The sequence below is a fragment of the Uranotaenia lowii genome, chromosome 1 (assembly GCF_029784155.1).
Source record: "Uranotaenia lowii strain MFRU-FL chromosome 1, ASM2978415v1, whole genome shotgun sequence".
Taxonomy (NCBI): Eukaryota; Metazoa; Arthropoda; class Insecta; order Diptera; family Culicidae; genus Uranotaenia; species Uranotaenia lowii.
Window position 1 is genome coordinate 52,456,636 of NC_073691.1, and position 14,918 is coordinate 52,471,553.

Consider the following 14,918-nt stretch of genomic DNA (forward strand, 5'->3'; position numbering starts at 1 on the left):
GGTTGCCAGAATTTTTCCAGCACATATTAGGGCCGGAAACATCCGAGCAACTTTTTATAAAAACCTGGCAAAATACGGATATTTGATTTTAAAATTGATGACCAACAATATGGGCATTATCTGAGTATATTTTGTAAAAACCCAGAACTTACTCAACAAAAATCAAGAAAAAAATATTGAAAAAAATTTTTTTTTCAAAATTAATCGACAATTGTTTTTTTTTTAAATTTTTTTTATTCGAGACTTTCAAGAAACTTTTCATCATTATTTTTGTAAAACTTGCCTAAAACATTTCATTTGGGAGTCATGATAGATTTTTTTTTGTTTGATTTGTCAAATAAAGTGAATAAAACCGGGCAAAACCGGGACATTTTTCAATGAAATCCGGGCTAGACTGTTCCCAAATTTAACATTAAATATCTGGGCAAACCCGGATAAAAACGGGCAATATGGCTACCTTAGTCTAACCAATTGATTGTGTTTAATGTTTTTTTTTTCCAGAAAACTTTCAAAACAGGACCGTTGATTTATTGAAAAATCGAGACGACAGCTCATGTTTGAAGATAGGTTTTCAATTATTATAAACAGTTCTGGTTGTTTTTTTGTTTTGTTACATCACTATAACTTTTTAAATTAGTTGAATAATTGATAAACTTCTTCCCGAAAACTTTGGATATCATACTGTTCATCGACTTTAAACTTCGATTATGGGTTTGCTTGATTTTTCCGATCCGTTTGTTTTCAAATATTTTTCACTTCAAAGTCCACACATTACGCTGTTCAAATATTTTTAACTTTCATCCTTATTGGTGAGATAATTTCCATCAGTTGCACAGACACTGTTCCTTGAGGTCACAATTTCCCAGAAAAATAATCCGTTGCCCATCCAGTTTGAACTCCTTCACATCAAATTTATTTGCTTATCAATTTGCCCGCGTAGCTCACCCACTTCTTTCTCTCCGTCTGTCAACTTACTTTGTAGTCGAATAAACCGCTCTTTGAGGGTAATACTTGTATAAAAAATAGACTGGAATATCACACTGGACCGGGATTTTTTCCCGTTGCCTACGGCGAAAAATCACTCACAATTGATTAACACTGATCCGGTTGGCACCAACGATTTCGCGATTTTTCACGGACCAACGATGATGATGAGGAAAAGTGCTCGTTATTTCTGTCGAATTATTATTGTTATTACACTACCTACTGCTATTTTGCTCGTTACAAATCCTACACGGCGAACCGCTCGAAGTGAACTGTCCGGTCAGAGCATCGGAAAATCGGCCCCAAGTCCAGGGTGAAATGTTGTTATTCATCTTTTTTTTTTTCGTTGTTGCTCGCGGACACGAAAAAACCTTTCCCCCCACACAGAATTTTCTCTCCCGGTGACGGTCTTCCACCCACGTCAAAAATTTGCGGCACACGGGCTCAGATTTTTCGTTTATTAAATATCTTGAATAGTGTGGTATTGAGATTAACGTACCCTTCTGTTGTTAGTCGAGTGATGATGATGATGATTGGTGTGGGAAAATGGTTTATGTGATCTTTTGCCATTTTCCAACCGAGGTGGTTCGGTACATTTTGAAGAAAGGGGACTCGACTCGAGAAAGTCGAGGCAAAGTGGGGCGAAAATTGCACGTTTTGGTAGTTTGTTTACGTGCCAGTTTTCCTAACCGCCGTTTTTTCGCATGAGGTGGGGATTGATCCTGATTCCTAAAAAAAGTTTTAGGCAACAGTGAATGGATTTCAAGGTTTTCAAATAAACTTCAATATGATTTGTATGATTTTTTTTCTTCTGAAATATCGATTCGGCATGACGATAAAAATTAATAAACTAATCGACCTCGCCACCCTTGTTGAAATTTTTTCTCAGCCACTCATCATCGCCCGAAGAAAAAAAAAATGCCATTTTGCTAAGTGATGTTTTCTTTTTTATGCCAATTTTTTTGCGTCTGTCATCCGTTGTTGGTCACAACCGAACGACAAACGGATGAAAATAAAGATGATTAATACATTGCAGAGGAAGGTACTGAGAGGACGCTCCCCTACATCAGGAATGACACTGACTGACTTGGCTGACGCCTACGGCTTGTCGGATTAATCGGAATGCTTTTTCTATCGCGCCCTTGACTGATTTCCGTTCTGGGTGAAGCAATAAAAATGAATTTTACAAACAAACAAACAAAAAAACGAGAAATGAGCGTGAAGGTATCGGTTGCGTAGAAATGTGAAGTTATATTAGCATTTCACATTGAGAGGTTTGAGAAGATGTATTCCAAATAATAAATCTTTTTTTTTCAAGTGCATCATGAGTATTGATGTCCATTAGACTAGTTCACTTTTCGGCTTTTTTCGCTGATCGCAACGCCACTTACAGGGTTTGATCCTCATTCATTTTCAAGTACTCTGGCCAAATTTGAGCTCATTTGAGTAAGTTTCCGGCGTGCGCTAGGAGTTTTATTGTAAAAAGTCCATTTTCTGGAAAATTTTCGTAGATGTGTTCCTAGCAAGCTGTTGTTAATATAAAATGATAATTTTATAGTGCTCGGTGATTGGTATGACAAGCATTCGTATGGACCTGTTTTAGATAATTGACTAAATCAAACCGAAAAAATTTAAAAATTCATAAACTACCAACTTTTACAGAAAATTTACTTACAAGTTGAGAGCTTAAAATCAGTAGTAAATAGAAAAAAAATATTTTCGATATAAACTTTTCATAAAAAGATAGGCTTATTTATAACCTTTAATTTGATGTATAACACTTAATGATCGCAAGAGTGCTAGCAAAGTTATTTAAATATCTATGCAACAAATTTGATTTGATAAAATATTTTTCATTCAAGTTTGCTCCACACCAACTTGTGCACAAGAAAGGATATTTTATTCAATCAAGTATCCCATGACGGGGCCAGGAGTTAAAAAAAGCGCGCGCTTTGATCTAGTTGTAAGCAAGTCCTCTTGATGCCACGTTTTGTAGGTTGCATGATGCTAAAACTTGAATGGAGACAACATTATGATTCAAAGAATGTGATGTGAATGTTTGAATATCTTTGCTTGTACTGTTGCGATAATTAAGTGTTATACATCAAATTAAAGGTTATAAATAAGGCTATCTTTTTATAAAAAGTTTATATCGGAAATATTTTTTTTCTATTTACTACTGATTTTAAGCTCTCAACTTGTAAGCAAATTTTCTGTAAAAGTTGGTAGTTTATGAATTTTTAAATTTTTTCGGTTTGATTTAGTCAATTATCTAAAACAGGTCCATACGAATGCTTGTCATACCAATCACCGAGCACTATAAAATTATCATTTTATATTAACAACAGCTTGCTAGAACACATCTACGAAAATTTTCCAGAAAAATGGACTTTTTTCAATAAAACTTCTAGCGCTTGCTGGAAACTTACTCAAATGAGCTCAAATTCAGCCAGAGTTCTTGAAAATGAATGAGGATCAAACCCTGTAAGTGGCGTTGTGATCAGCGAAAAAAGCCGAAAAGTGAACTAGTCTAATGTCCATATACTAGATGCTATCATACTACCAGCTAAATGTTTGGGATCACCACTTCAAAAAAGTGAAAATTTTGATCGGCCATATTGCAATTCTTTTGATTTCATTCAAAAAATCGTGAGCAAAACTTTTTTTGTATGTTTTTGACATAAAGCATAACATGTTTTTTATCGGTCAAACCATGTGGTTAAAATTATCAAAAAATGATTTAAATTCAAATAAAGGTTTAGTGACGATAGTCTTCAAAGATATTTCGACTAAATATTCAAAAAGTAAAGTCAATTCAATAGCTACGAAATCAGCCTACCAGCTATTACTTAGCTGGCCAGAAGGGCCAGCTACTACTGCCCTCGAACTCCTGGTCAAGCCACGGGAATTCTAGTGAGGGTGGGCTCACATGCGGCCTCTTTTGCTTGGCTAGCAGAGCAGAGGTTGCGGAGAACCTCGGGTCGGCTTCTCACAATAGGGTACTGATCGGAAGTTCAAAAGGAAAACACAATATGCTAAATTTTCATGTCCTGTATATTATAAAATAACTTACGTGTTGTGTGTGTGTGGGAGTTAAGTGTAACTGCTGCTGCTGCTGGGCCGGCCGGCGTTTTCGGTTATCCTGATCAGGTTCGTGGTCATCAACAGGCCAATAGGTTGATGTTCCGGCATATAGTGGCGACGAAGGTTATGTCACCCTCGTGGCGGCGATGAAACCCTTTGGCACTCTGGATGGTGCCCGCAGTGCTTGCGCTCCGCAGGCTCCTCAACAGAGCGGTGGATCCTGAGGGACACGTTCGAAGTCTTACGCACCCGTTTGAAGGGATCGAACAGTGCCTCCTGGGACCAAAACGACGACCTGAGCGTGGGTGGCTGTTGGGCTGATCGTCCTTGTGGTTTGGACGAATTCCTGCTTGGTGTGCTAGAATTTCCCCGCGAAGCTAACACTCCGTGCCAGCTTGCTCGCTCCTCGGAAGATCAGTGGAATAGGACGGAAGGCTCACTGGCTCGTTTAACTCAACCAATTTAAAGCCTCGGCGAGTAAAGTTTGTTGGATGAAACTTACCGGCCCTTCATGCGGTGTACCAATCCGTTACTTATATGTAGGCTCAGTAACGAAAGGACGGAAATAGATTGTGAATCACCGGCCCCTTTGCCTCGGGTCAAATGGTGCTTTGTTGGTCACAAATCTAAGTTCCAATCTTCTGGGTCCTGCGGAATTTATTTGTGTTAGAATGGGCTCCAGTTAGAGCTTGCGCTTATCACTTACTTGATTCCTGGCTCTTAACGAATCACTATTCAATTTTTCCACTAGAATGTTATAGATTTACTATATCACGTGGGCTTTTCTGATAACTTGGAATGCCCGATGTGCACACTATGGTGACTGGAAGTGGAAAGAAGTGATTGAGCCTGTTAGTACGATGATAAGCTGCCCATTCTAACTGGCATTTCCGTTCCACTTTCTGCTTGACGTTTTTAAACTGTTGGTCGTTGTTGGTTGTTTTGTAAGTGTGTAGTGTATTTTGTCTCGTGTCATAAGTGTAAAGTGAATAGTTTCTATTCATTATTTTGAGTGATCTCTATCATATTTATTTTACAATTTTTGTGTTTTAATATTTCAATATCCAACTAGCTGAGGTCCTTTTAAATCAGATAACAGATTTTGTTCTTATATATTTAAATTCTAAGCGAGAAAACTTATCGATATGTTATCGATGAATAATTATTAACCTTAGCACTCAGATTGAGTGCTCTCAATGCTTGCTCTCGGTGGGTTCTGATTGGGCAAAATACCCCAATGGTAACATTACCCCATACTCCCCCCAAGGAATTAATAACGGAAGGTCATTAATTCTGAAATCAAGACTTCGCTATGATTCTTGCCGCCCAGGGTTGAGTCTGCTTTTTGCAAAACGAATTTATGAAAAAGAAAATATAAATGCTCTAGTATACTAAATCATACAATAAGAAAAGTAAATTTATTAATTAAAATTTTTGTTTTTGTTTTTTTTTTGTTTTTGTTTTTATATATATATATATTTCTTTTTGATAAAGATTGGTGCAGTTACCTTTCACTTTTCCGTTGCTCTCAAGTTCACCAGTTACCTCAATAAAATATTGAGTGGAAAACTATCATCTCTTTTAAACTCTCTATTCGTCGAGCTTTATAAAACAAAGATTTTTAGCAAATGGCATCATCATTCGGATCGCTATGGTTGGTTCTAGGTGTGTTCTCGGATATTCTACGAAATTATTGTTTGAAATTGTTGAAACTTTTAAATTTTGATGGTTAACTACGATATGTGAATTCTGGTTTATGGAAAAAGTGCTTTCGTACTACATGACGAGAAAATAACCGGTGTAGAATTCTCTAAGCTGTGTTTGATCTTATGCATTATTCCGTCGTATTCCATTTATCGGTCTAGATCAATCTCACGCGAATCATATAATATTTTTGCTTACTTTTGGAGATTATGAATTTTTCGGTTTTACATGAACTGTCGATTGAACTGAGGAAATTTAATTGAATTTGACCCTAAACTGATAAAGCATTTTTCTTTGTCTTGCTCGAAATTCGATTAGTGCTCAATACTATTATTATTAATTTTATTATTAATGTTTTGCTGAAAGCGACAAACAAAAATTAGAATTTGCTGGATGTGGTACCACTAAAATTTAAATTCTATGAAAAAAAATTTATCAAAAGATATTTAATGATCTACTTTCTGTTAACGAACACAATCTAAGAGATCGCCCTGATACAATCAACTTAGGTTTGTTCTTCTTTATTTTATTATTCTGCTTAGGTTTCTGAGATGCCTGGCTTTAGATCGGCTGCGGAAAATATGCCTATATTCTTCCCAGTTTGATCCATGAGCTCATATGCACTGGTTCCTCTTCTGGAAACTACAGTACATGCAATGTATGCTGGCCCTAACTTGGCATTGTATGCTTCTCCTGCTGATGATTGGGTAAAGTTCCTACGATAAACTTTTTGGCCCACCTCGTATACTCGAAGATTATACGCACGGCTGCTTTTATCGAAAGCTTTGTTTAAGTTTTTTGCTACAAACTCCCAAATCGAACGATCGATTTCTGATTTCTTCTTTGCTCTTTCAGATTCAGAGAGTTCCTGAGTTTCGGAATCTAGTCTATGCTCTTGCCCATTTGAGACGATCTCATGACCATAGATGACGCGGTAAGGGGAGAAACCGGTGGACGCGTGACGGGTATTATTGATCGCGAACTCAACTTGGGAAATCTGAGTGTCCCATAACCGATGATCACTCTTCACGTACGTGCGTATACAGGCATTTATACTTCGATTTAATCTTTCTACCGGATTCGATTGCGAGTGATGCCGCGCGTTGGTCCAATGTTTGACCTGGTACCGTTCGAGAAAAGATTTGAATTCGCGACTAAGGAAACAACTGGCATTATCGCTTATTAGGATTTCCGGAACCGAATACCGTCGAAACCATTGTTCCTCGAGAGTTTTTATGATTATATTCGACGCGATTTTCTTAACTGGGAAAAGCATTGTCCACTTGGAAAAGTAATCCATAACGACAAGCAAATGCATATTTCCGCATTTACTCCGCGGCAACGACTGAATGAAATCAAGACAAACGATTTGAAACGGTTTTGTAGCCAGACGTGGCTTAGACGCGCCGGGATGCTGCGAGACGTTTGTAGGTTTAAATTCCTTGCACGCGTGACATTTTTGAACGTACTTTCTGGCTGCGGACGACATATTTGGCCAGAAATATCGCAATTTCAAACGATCTAAAAGTTTTTCGAACCCTAAATGTAACATTTCGTCATGTTCTGTGCGGAGAACTTGTTCGCGAAGATTTTCCGGTACGCATAACTTCCAGTCATAACGATAATCTAAAACTGGTGTTTTAGTCGGCAAAAATCGAAACAATTTTCCTTCCTCAATTTTATAATCTACGCAATCGTCTGACGCTTCCTCAACCCTCTTCCACACTCCCTGATACCACTCGTCTTCTATCTCCAAAATCTCGATCTCTTCTACAGCGCGTGAAAGCGCGTCAGGAATAATGTTGTCCCGACCTTTTCGATGGCGTATCTCCATGTCGTACGCCTGGAGCTCGATGCTCCAACGACTTAAGCGAGATGATGTTCTCCAACGACCTTTCATAATATGCGTCAGCGCGGACGCGTCTGTTATTACGACAAAGTGTGTGCCCTCGATATATGGTCTGAATCGCTCAATTGCCGATAACACAGCGAGACCCTCCTTCTCAGTCGCTGCGTACGATTGTTGTGCTGGGCTTAACTTCTGCGAAAAATACGCGATCACCCTCTCCCCGTCCTCGTACTGTTGAGTGAGAACAGCAGCAATGGCGCTGTCACTCGCGTCAGACTGGATTTGAAATGGCAATGTAAAATTTGGGTTACACAATACAGGCGCCGAGATCAAACTTTCTTTGATCTCTAAAAAAGCTTTTTCTGCCTGCTCATTCCAAGGTAATGATTTTGGCTTTTTGCGGAGAAGATTTGTCAATGGGGCGCTCATTTCGCTAAAATGCGGAATGAAACGCCTGTAATAGTTTGCCATTCCAATGAAACGGCGTAAGGCACGAATAGAAGACGGTCTTTCATAATTTAGAATGGGATTGATTCTATCTGGATTCGGCCTTAATCCCTCAGCAGATAGGATGTAACCGAGGTATGGTAATTCTGGTACGCAAAATTTTGATTTTTCAATATTGATCGAGAGATTAGCTGCATTCAACCTGCGAGAAACTTCTTTCAGGGAACAAAGATGGTCTTCAAATGTGTTGTTTACCACGACGATATCGTCGAGGTAAACAAACACATTCGGTTCCAATTCTCCGTACCCCAAAATCTCATCCATTAAACGGGCCAAAGCTGCACTAGAATTTAGAAGGCCCATCGTCACTCTGCAAAAGCGAAATTGTCCCCTCCCAATAACCGAAAAGGCCGTATACTTTCGCGAGGCTGGGTCAAGCGGAATTTTAAAGAACGCTTTTGATAAATCAATCGTGCTCATGAATCTACTAGACCCAAGCCTGCTCAGTATGCGGTCTTGGTGGGGAAGAGGATACGCATCCATCCGAGTGCGCTCATTTAGACGCCTGGCGTCTAAACAAAGCCGCACTTCTCCGGTTGGCTTTATAACCGGCACAGTACTCAATGACCACTCGCTTCTACTTTTTTCTATCACCCCCTGCTCCAAAAGCTTATCGATTTCCCGGTTTATTTTGGCCTGCATGGCTGGCGAAGTTGGATAAGGATTGATACGTATGGGTGGAGACGCCTGGTACTCATCCTTAATCTCGATGGTGTGTGAGACCAAAGACGTTGCACCCAAAATCTCCCCATCCACCGCAACTTTGAAAAGCTTTTTGATCTCCTCCAGCTGTTGTTCTTGACTTTCGCTCAGCTCCCATTTTCCTTCTAATTCCGATGTCGTCTCTTCGAGACAGTTTAAACTGGCGACGTCGATATTTGAATCGATTGTGGGTTTAATCCCAAAAGAGCGCCAAAAATCTTCGTATCCCAAAATGAGCTTTCGGCTTAGCTCGGGTGCTACAAAAGTAGGAACTATTTTAGTTGTGTTGTTGAACGTGATGGGCAAGTACACGAATCCCTTTGCTGGGATAATTTTTCCATTAGCAGCCTTAACTGTAACCGTGGTTGGGAACAGCTTAAGGTTTAATCTTTCAATAAGTTTTTCTGAATCAATCCCCAACACAGAGCGCTGGGCTCCACTGTCCAACAGCCCAATAATTTCTTCCTCTGAAATGTGAACTTTTACAAAAGGTCTTCCGTCACCTTCTAGTTCAACAAATAACTCTGCTACTTCTTGATTGTCATAATCGGTTTCACTCATTGGGCGAAATCCCAAAGAATTTAATTCTTTAGTCAAATCAGGTGATGAAGGATTTGAAGATTCAGAATCAGTTTGCCTTCCCAAACTGAATTCTAAGCGTTTTTTTGACAGAATGGACACGCACTAGTGAAAACGTTAGCGAATCCACACAACCTACAAAATTTTTCTCGTTTTTGGGGGCATTCACTATAGTGATGGCCCTCTTTGCGGCAATTATAACAAGTGCCGATTGGTGGACGCTTATACTGGTTCACCAATACCTCCAAGGTACCTTGAGAAGTCCCTGGCAAATTCATCAACGAGTTTTCTTCTTTCTTTTCTTTCTCTGTTGGCCTTTTTATCTCCTCCTTTCCCTTGATCGCTTGATTCTGTCCTTTTCTTGTTTCTTCCTGATTATTCTTATTTGAAGTTTTAACATTTTTATCTTTTCTTAACATGATTGACTGTTCATCGAACTGAACTTCTCCCACTTGATTTATTCGCCCACGCATGTTATTTTCAGGAGCTTTCTGGTATAGAGCCCAGTTATTTTCGTCAATGATCCGCCCATACTTACGCAGTTTAGCTAATGACTTTATTTCCTTTCCAGTCAAGGCATTTTTATAATCATGACGCATATTACGCCAGATTATTTTTAATTTCTTCCGTTCTGAAATCTGTTTTGTCATCGAATGAAATATTTTCTGGATTTCATGATAAAAATCCACGAACCTTTCCCCTCTTGCTTGGCGGCGATTAGTAGCCTGAATTTCGAGCTGAAAGTCTATGTCTGGTGGGAGGAATTCTCGTTTGAGTTCCTTCAAAAGCTCTGACCAGCTTCTGAACTCCCTATTCTCTATTCCATCCATGTACCAGTCCTTAGCGCGACCACTAAATAAGTGAATTGCTGATCGGTACATTTCCCTCTCCGACACTTCTTCTGCCCTCATCCTCATTCTTATCTCCTTAAGAAACTCACCCAACTTTCTTCCCCCGTCTCTTCCGTCGTATCTGAGTTTCCACTCAGATACTGGGATTCTCTTCATTCTCGCTTGCTTTTCCCGGAGCTTACTACTCCCCCTTTTCTTGTAGTTTTTCCTAGCTACTCTCTGAGAATCTGATGAGCTTTCCGAACTTGATTGAGATGAGACAGAACTATCAGATGTAGGATCTGAAAGTGTTATGCTCCCATACTTGGTTCTTTTGATCTTACCGTGGCTTCGGGATTTTACTACTTTAGTGGACAATCTATTGTTTCGAAAAGTACACTCAGTTGCAGAACCACTATCGTGACTAGAGGATGTGCCTGAACTGTAGTGTTGCCTGGATTTATCATATTTGATCTTTTGAAGGTCAAATACCTTTGGTTTAGTTCCTGATCTATCGAACAAGTGATATTTCGTTTTAGATTTCTCTTTGTGATCATCTTCGCCTCGTTCTTGCTGATCTAAATTTAGATTTAACTTCTTTCTCGAGGCTAGATCACTCTTGAACCCTTTAACATAAACTTTCTTCCTAGAATGGTTCGAATAAGAGCTAGTTTCATCAGTGTCAGCTTGAGTTCGATCACTACTGGGTTTCAAACTCTGGCTATTGTGAATAGGATTTCTATTAACTTTCAAATCTATTTTGCCTAGCAAATTTTCGATTTTCTTCTTTTTCTCGATACTTTCTACCAATTCTTTCTTTTTCTCTTCCTTCTTTTCGCTATTCTGCTTTTCTTTTTCAGCTGTGATAATGATGAAACTTCTAAACATGTTTATCAATTGATCTAAATTATCATTATTACCCTGTTCATATTCCTCAAGAACTTGTAAAATTTCGTTTGAGCTGGGTTGTGATGATCTTATTTGTTGTTGTGCAACTTCGGAGATTTCTAAATCCTCATCGAGAGCTGTTACAGTCTCATTCAACGTTTGAATTTCATCGCGAACTTCTTCAAGAACTTGTGAAATTTCTTGTCCTATCTGGATTTCTTGAACTTTGTCATTTTCCACTGTTTCTTCAGAAAAATATTTTTCGAAGAGTTTTTCTAAAGTCAGTTCCATTTTTTCAATTTGTGGAAGAATTTTTTTAGCGTCCGAAGCTTTAGATAAATGAAACATTCGAACAAGATAATGCACTAAACGAGTCTTTATTTAATCTTTAGAGCGTTTGCCTAAATTTTGGGTTTCTAGAGCGTTTCTAATCATCGTCACCCGATTGCTAGTTATTTCCAGCTCTTCGGTGGCTGTTCTCCAAGTTCGCGCGAATGCGGTGGAGATGTACCCTAATCTTCTTTCTTCTTTTATTCTTTCTTCTAGTTTTCTTCGTTTCTTCGATTCCGAGTCATCGAAATGAAATAGAATGTTCCTAATCAACAGTTCATGCTCGACCTCGTCAACCTCTAGGTGCGAAACGCACATATTTTTATACAACTGCTGCAAATTCATTTTGAAGCACGATAATAATATAAAATATGAATCAACAAAAAACTTTAACCTTGTTACGAAAAACTTAGATTTTCTTTATTTTACTTCAATTTGAGTAAAATATTCACCCTCCCTCTCGTCGAATCAAGACCCAGATAAAAGTGTTTCTTTAATTGATGTAGTTTAAATAATCTCGGATGGAAAAAATGATATTGAATTACTGTGATACCAAGTGAATGTGATGTTATTGATGCGGAAAAACTATTTGAAAATAAAATTTTAAAATTGAATGTAGATTTAAGTTTTAAGTAGGAAATGATGCTATTGCTTTTGATAATGATAGATTTAGATAAAAATTTCTATTGGAGTGGAAGAACAAAAAAGTGAAAGTATTGTATAAAATTGAAAGTGAATGTTCTATTTTTGAGATGGAATAAATACATTTTATGCAAACAAAAAGTTTTAAATTACTTCTGCAAAATAAATCCTTTTTCACTGGTACGCGCACTAGTAGACGGCAATTATCACAGTTTATCGTCTTGTGCAAATTTGGGGGAAATCCAGAATAACGAAACCACCGAAATACCCGCTTACTCAAAACCCCTTCGAGCAATCCCTAGTTGTAACTTGGACCAAACAAAATTTACTAAAATTTTGCAAAATTTCCCTAATTCCCTAGATCACTCCGATTGTGAACCCTTCGAACTACTGACCAGTACTGTTTCTTTAAGTTGGGCGCCAATTATTACTTAGCTGGCCAGAAGGGCCAGCTACTACTGCCCTCGAACTCCTGGTCAAGCCACGGGAATTCTAGTGAGGGTGGGCTCACATGCGGCCTCTTTTGCTTGGCTAGCAGAGCAGAGGTTGCGGAGAACCTCGGGTCGGCTTCTCACAATAGGGTACTGATCGGAAGTTCAAAAGGAAAACACAATATGCTAAATTTTCATGTCCTGTATATTATAAAATAACTTACGTGTTGTGTGTGTGTGGGAGTTAAGTGTAACTGCTGCTGCTGCTGGGCCGGCCGGCGTTTTCGGTTATCCTGATCAGGTTCGTGGTCATCAACAGGCCAATAGGTTGATGTTCCGGCATATAGTGGCGACGAAGGTTATGTCACCCTCGTGGCGGCGATGAAACCCTTTGGCACTCTGGATGGTGCCCGCAGTGCTTGCGCTCCGCAGGCTCCTCAACAGAGCGGTGGATCCTGAGGGACACGTTCGAAGTCTTACGCACCCGTTTGAAGGGATCGAACAGTGCCTCCTGGGACCAAAACGACGACCTGAGCGTGGGTGGCTGTTGGGCTGATCGTCCTTGTGGTTTGGACGAATTCCTGCTTGGTGTGCTAGAATTTCCCCGCGAAGCTAACACTCCGTGCCAGCTTGCTCGCTCCTCGGAAGATCAGTGGAATAGGACGGAAGGCTCACTGGCTCGTTTAACTCAACCAATTTAAAGCCTCGGCGAGTAAAGTTTGTTGGATGAAACTTACCGGCCCTTCATGCGGTGTACCAATCCGTTACTTATATGTAGGCTCAGTAACGAAAGGACGGAAATAGATTGTGAATCACCGGCCCCTTTGCCTCGGGTCAAATGGTGCTTTGTTGGTCACAAATCTAAGTTCCAATCTTCTGGGTCCTGCGGAATTTATTTGTGTTAGAATGGGCTCCAGTTAGAGCTTGCGCTTATCACTTACTTGATTCCTGGCTCTTAACGAATCACTATTCAATTTTTCCACTAGAATGTTATAGATTTACTATATCACGTGGGCTTTTCTGATAACTTGGAATGCCCGATGTGCACACTATGGTGACTGGAAGTGGAAAGAAGTGATTGAGCCTGTTAGTACGATGATAAGCTGCCCATTCTAACTGGCATTTCCGTTCCACTTTCTGCTTGACGTTTTTAAACTGTTGGTCGTTGTTGGTTGTTTTGTAAGTGTGTAGTGTATTTTGTCTCGTGTCATAAGTGTAAAGTGAATACTTTCTATTCATTATTTTGAGTGATCTCTATCATATTTATTTTACAATTTTTGTGTTTTAATATTTCAATATCCAACTAGCTGAGGTCCTTTTAAATCAGATAACAGATTTTGTTCTTATATATTTAAATTCTAAGCGAGAAAACTTATCGATATGTTATCGATGAATAATTATTAACCTTAGCACTCAGATTGAGTGCTCTCAATGCTTGCTCTCGGTGGGTTCTGATTGGGCAAAATACCCCAATGGTAACACAGCCAATACGTTCGTTGATTGATAACAGAGATACGAGTTTAAAAAAATGCATGTTTTAGAGCATTGATCTCAAACTTTTGGCCGTTACACAATGCTGCGAGGTGATGTGGACGATAATTTAGGTAGCTATTTTAAATTGAATAAATGTGTTTTGGTAAGTATGAAAAATTACTTCGAATGCAACTCGAATTTTGCAATTTAGTCTACCTCACCATGAGATGAATTTTTAATGCAGTTTTTGGAAAATTTCCCAACTTTAACCCTTCGTTTCATAAAGTTACAAATATGCAACAATTAATTAAAACTGTTCTAAACTTCACATTTAGCTAAAAAGTAAATTTTTTTTTTTCGATGGGAATAATATTTATAATATCAAGATCACGTTCAATTAAAAAAAAAATATTTTTAGTGTTTATAGGAATCAAAAAAACCCACTTGAATCTGAAAAATATGGAATGTGGAAAAAGCCTAATTTTTCAAATTTTTGGCCTAGTGTAATTCATATTGAGAATTTTTTTTCGACTCAAAAAAAATATTTTCGTATTCCCACTAAAGTAATTTACATAATAAACAAAATTTGAGATTTTTTTTTTGTTTTTTCTCTGATATAATGGGTTTTCAATAACTGTTGCAAATATGCAACACCATGCAACGGTAGTACCCTAGCTAGTTATATGGGTTCCATAGTGTGTTTTCGAAACTTGCATCGTTAAACAGTGTATTTGTTTCCCGATGACAATGTTTTCGTTATTAATGATTTATTATCATGTTCAGGCCGTATTAAGAGGGGGGGGGGATGAGAAAAATTGCCCCCCCCCCCTGAATAAAGAGGGCCCCCGAGGTGAAAAAAATAAAAGTTTTGCTCTAAACCGTTATCAAAACTAGAAAAATATTATAAAAAGTTCA

The 14,918-nt window shown here is 38.6% G+C and overlaps 1 protein-coding gene across 4 annotated transcripts in view; it reads right to left on the reverse strand.

Moving 5' to 3' along the window:
• Nucleotides 1-14,918, reverse strand: part of LOC129754177 (uncharacterized) — a 45,868-nt gene that overhangs the window by 18,709 nt on the left and 12,241 nt on the right. For 2 of the 4 annotated variants that reach the window (XM_055750095.1, XM_055750073.1), the window contains exon 1: nucleotides 976-1,261. The exons of 1 other annotated variant lie outside the window; for it this stretch is intronic. The gene's annotated coding sequence lies outside the window, so the exon portion shown is untranslated. Of the gene's footprint in view, nucleotides 1-975; nucleotides 1,263-14,918 lie in introns of those variants that run through there. One more of the 4 variants, XM_055750089.1, reaches the window with a different exon arrangement.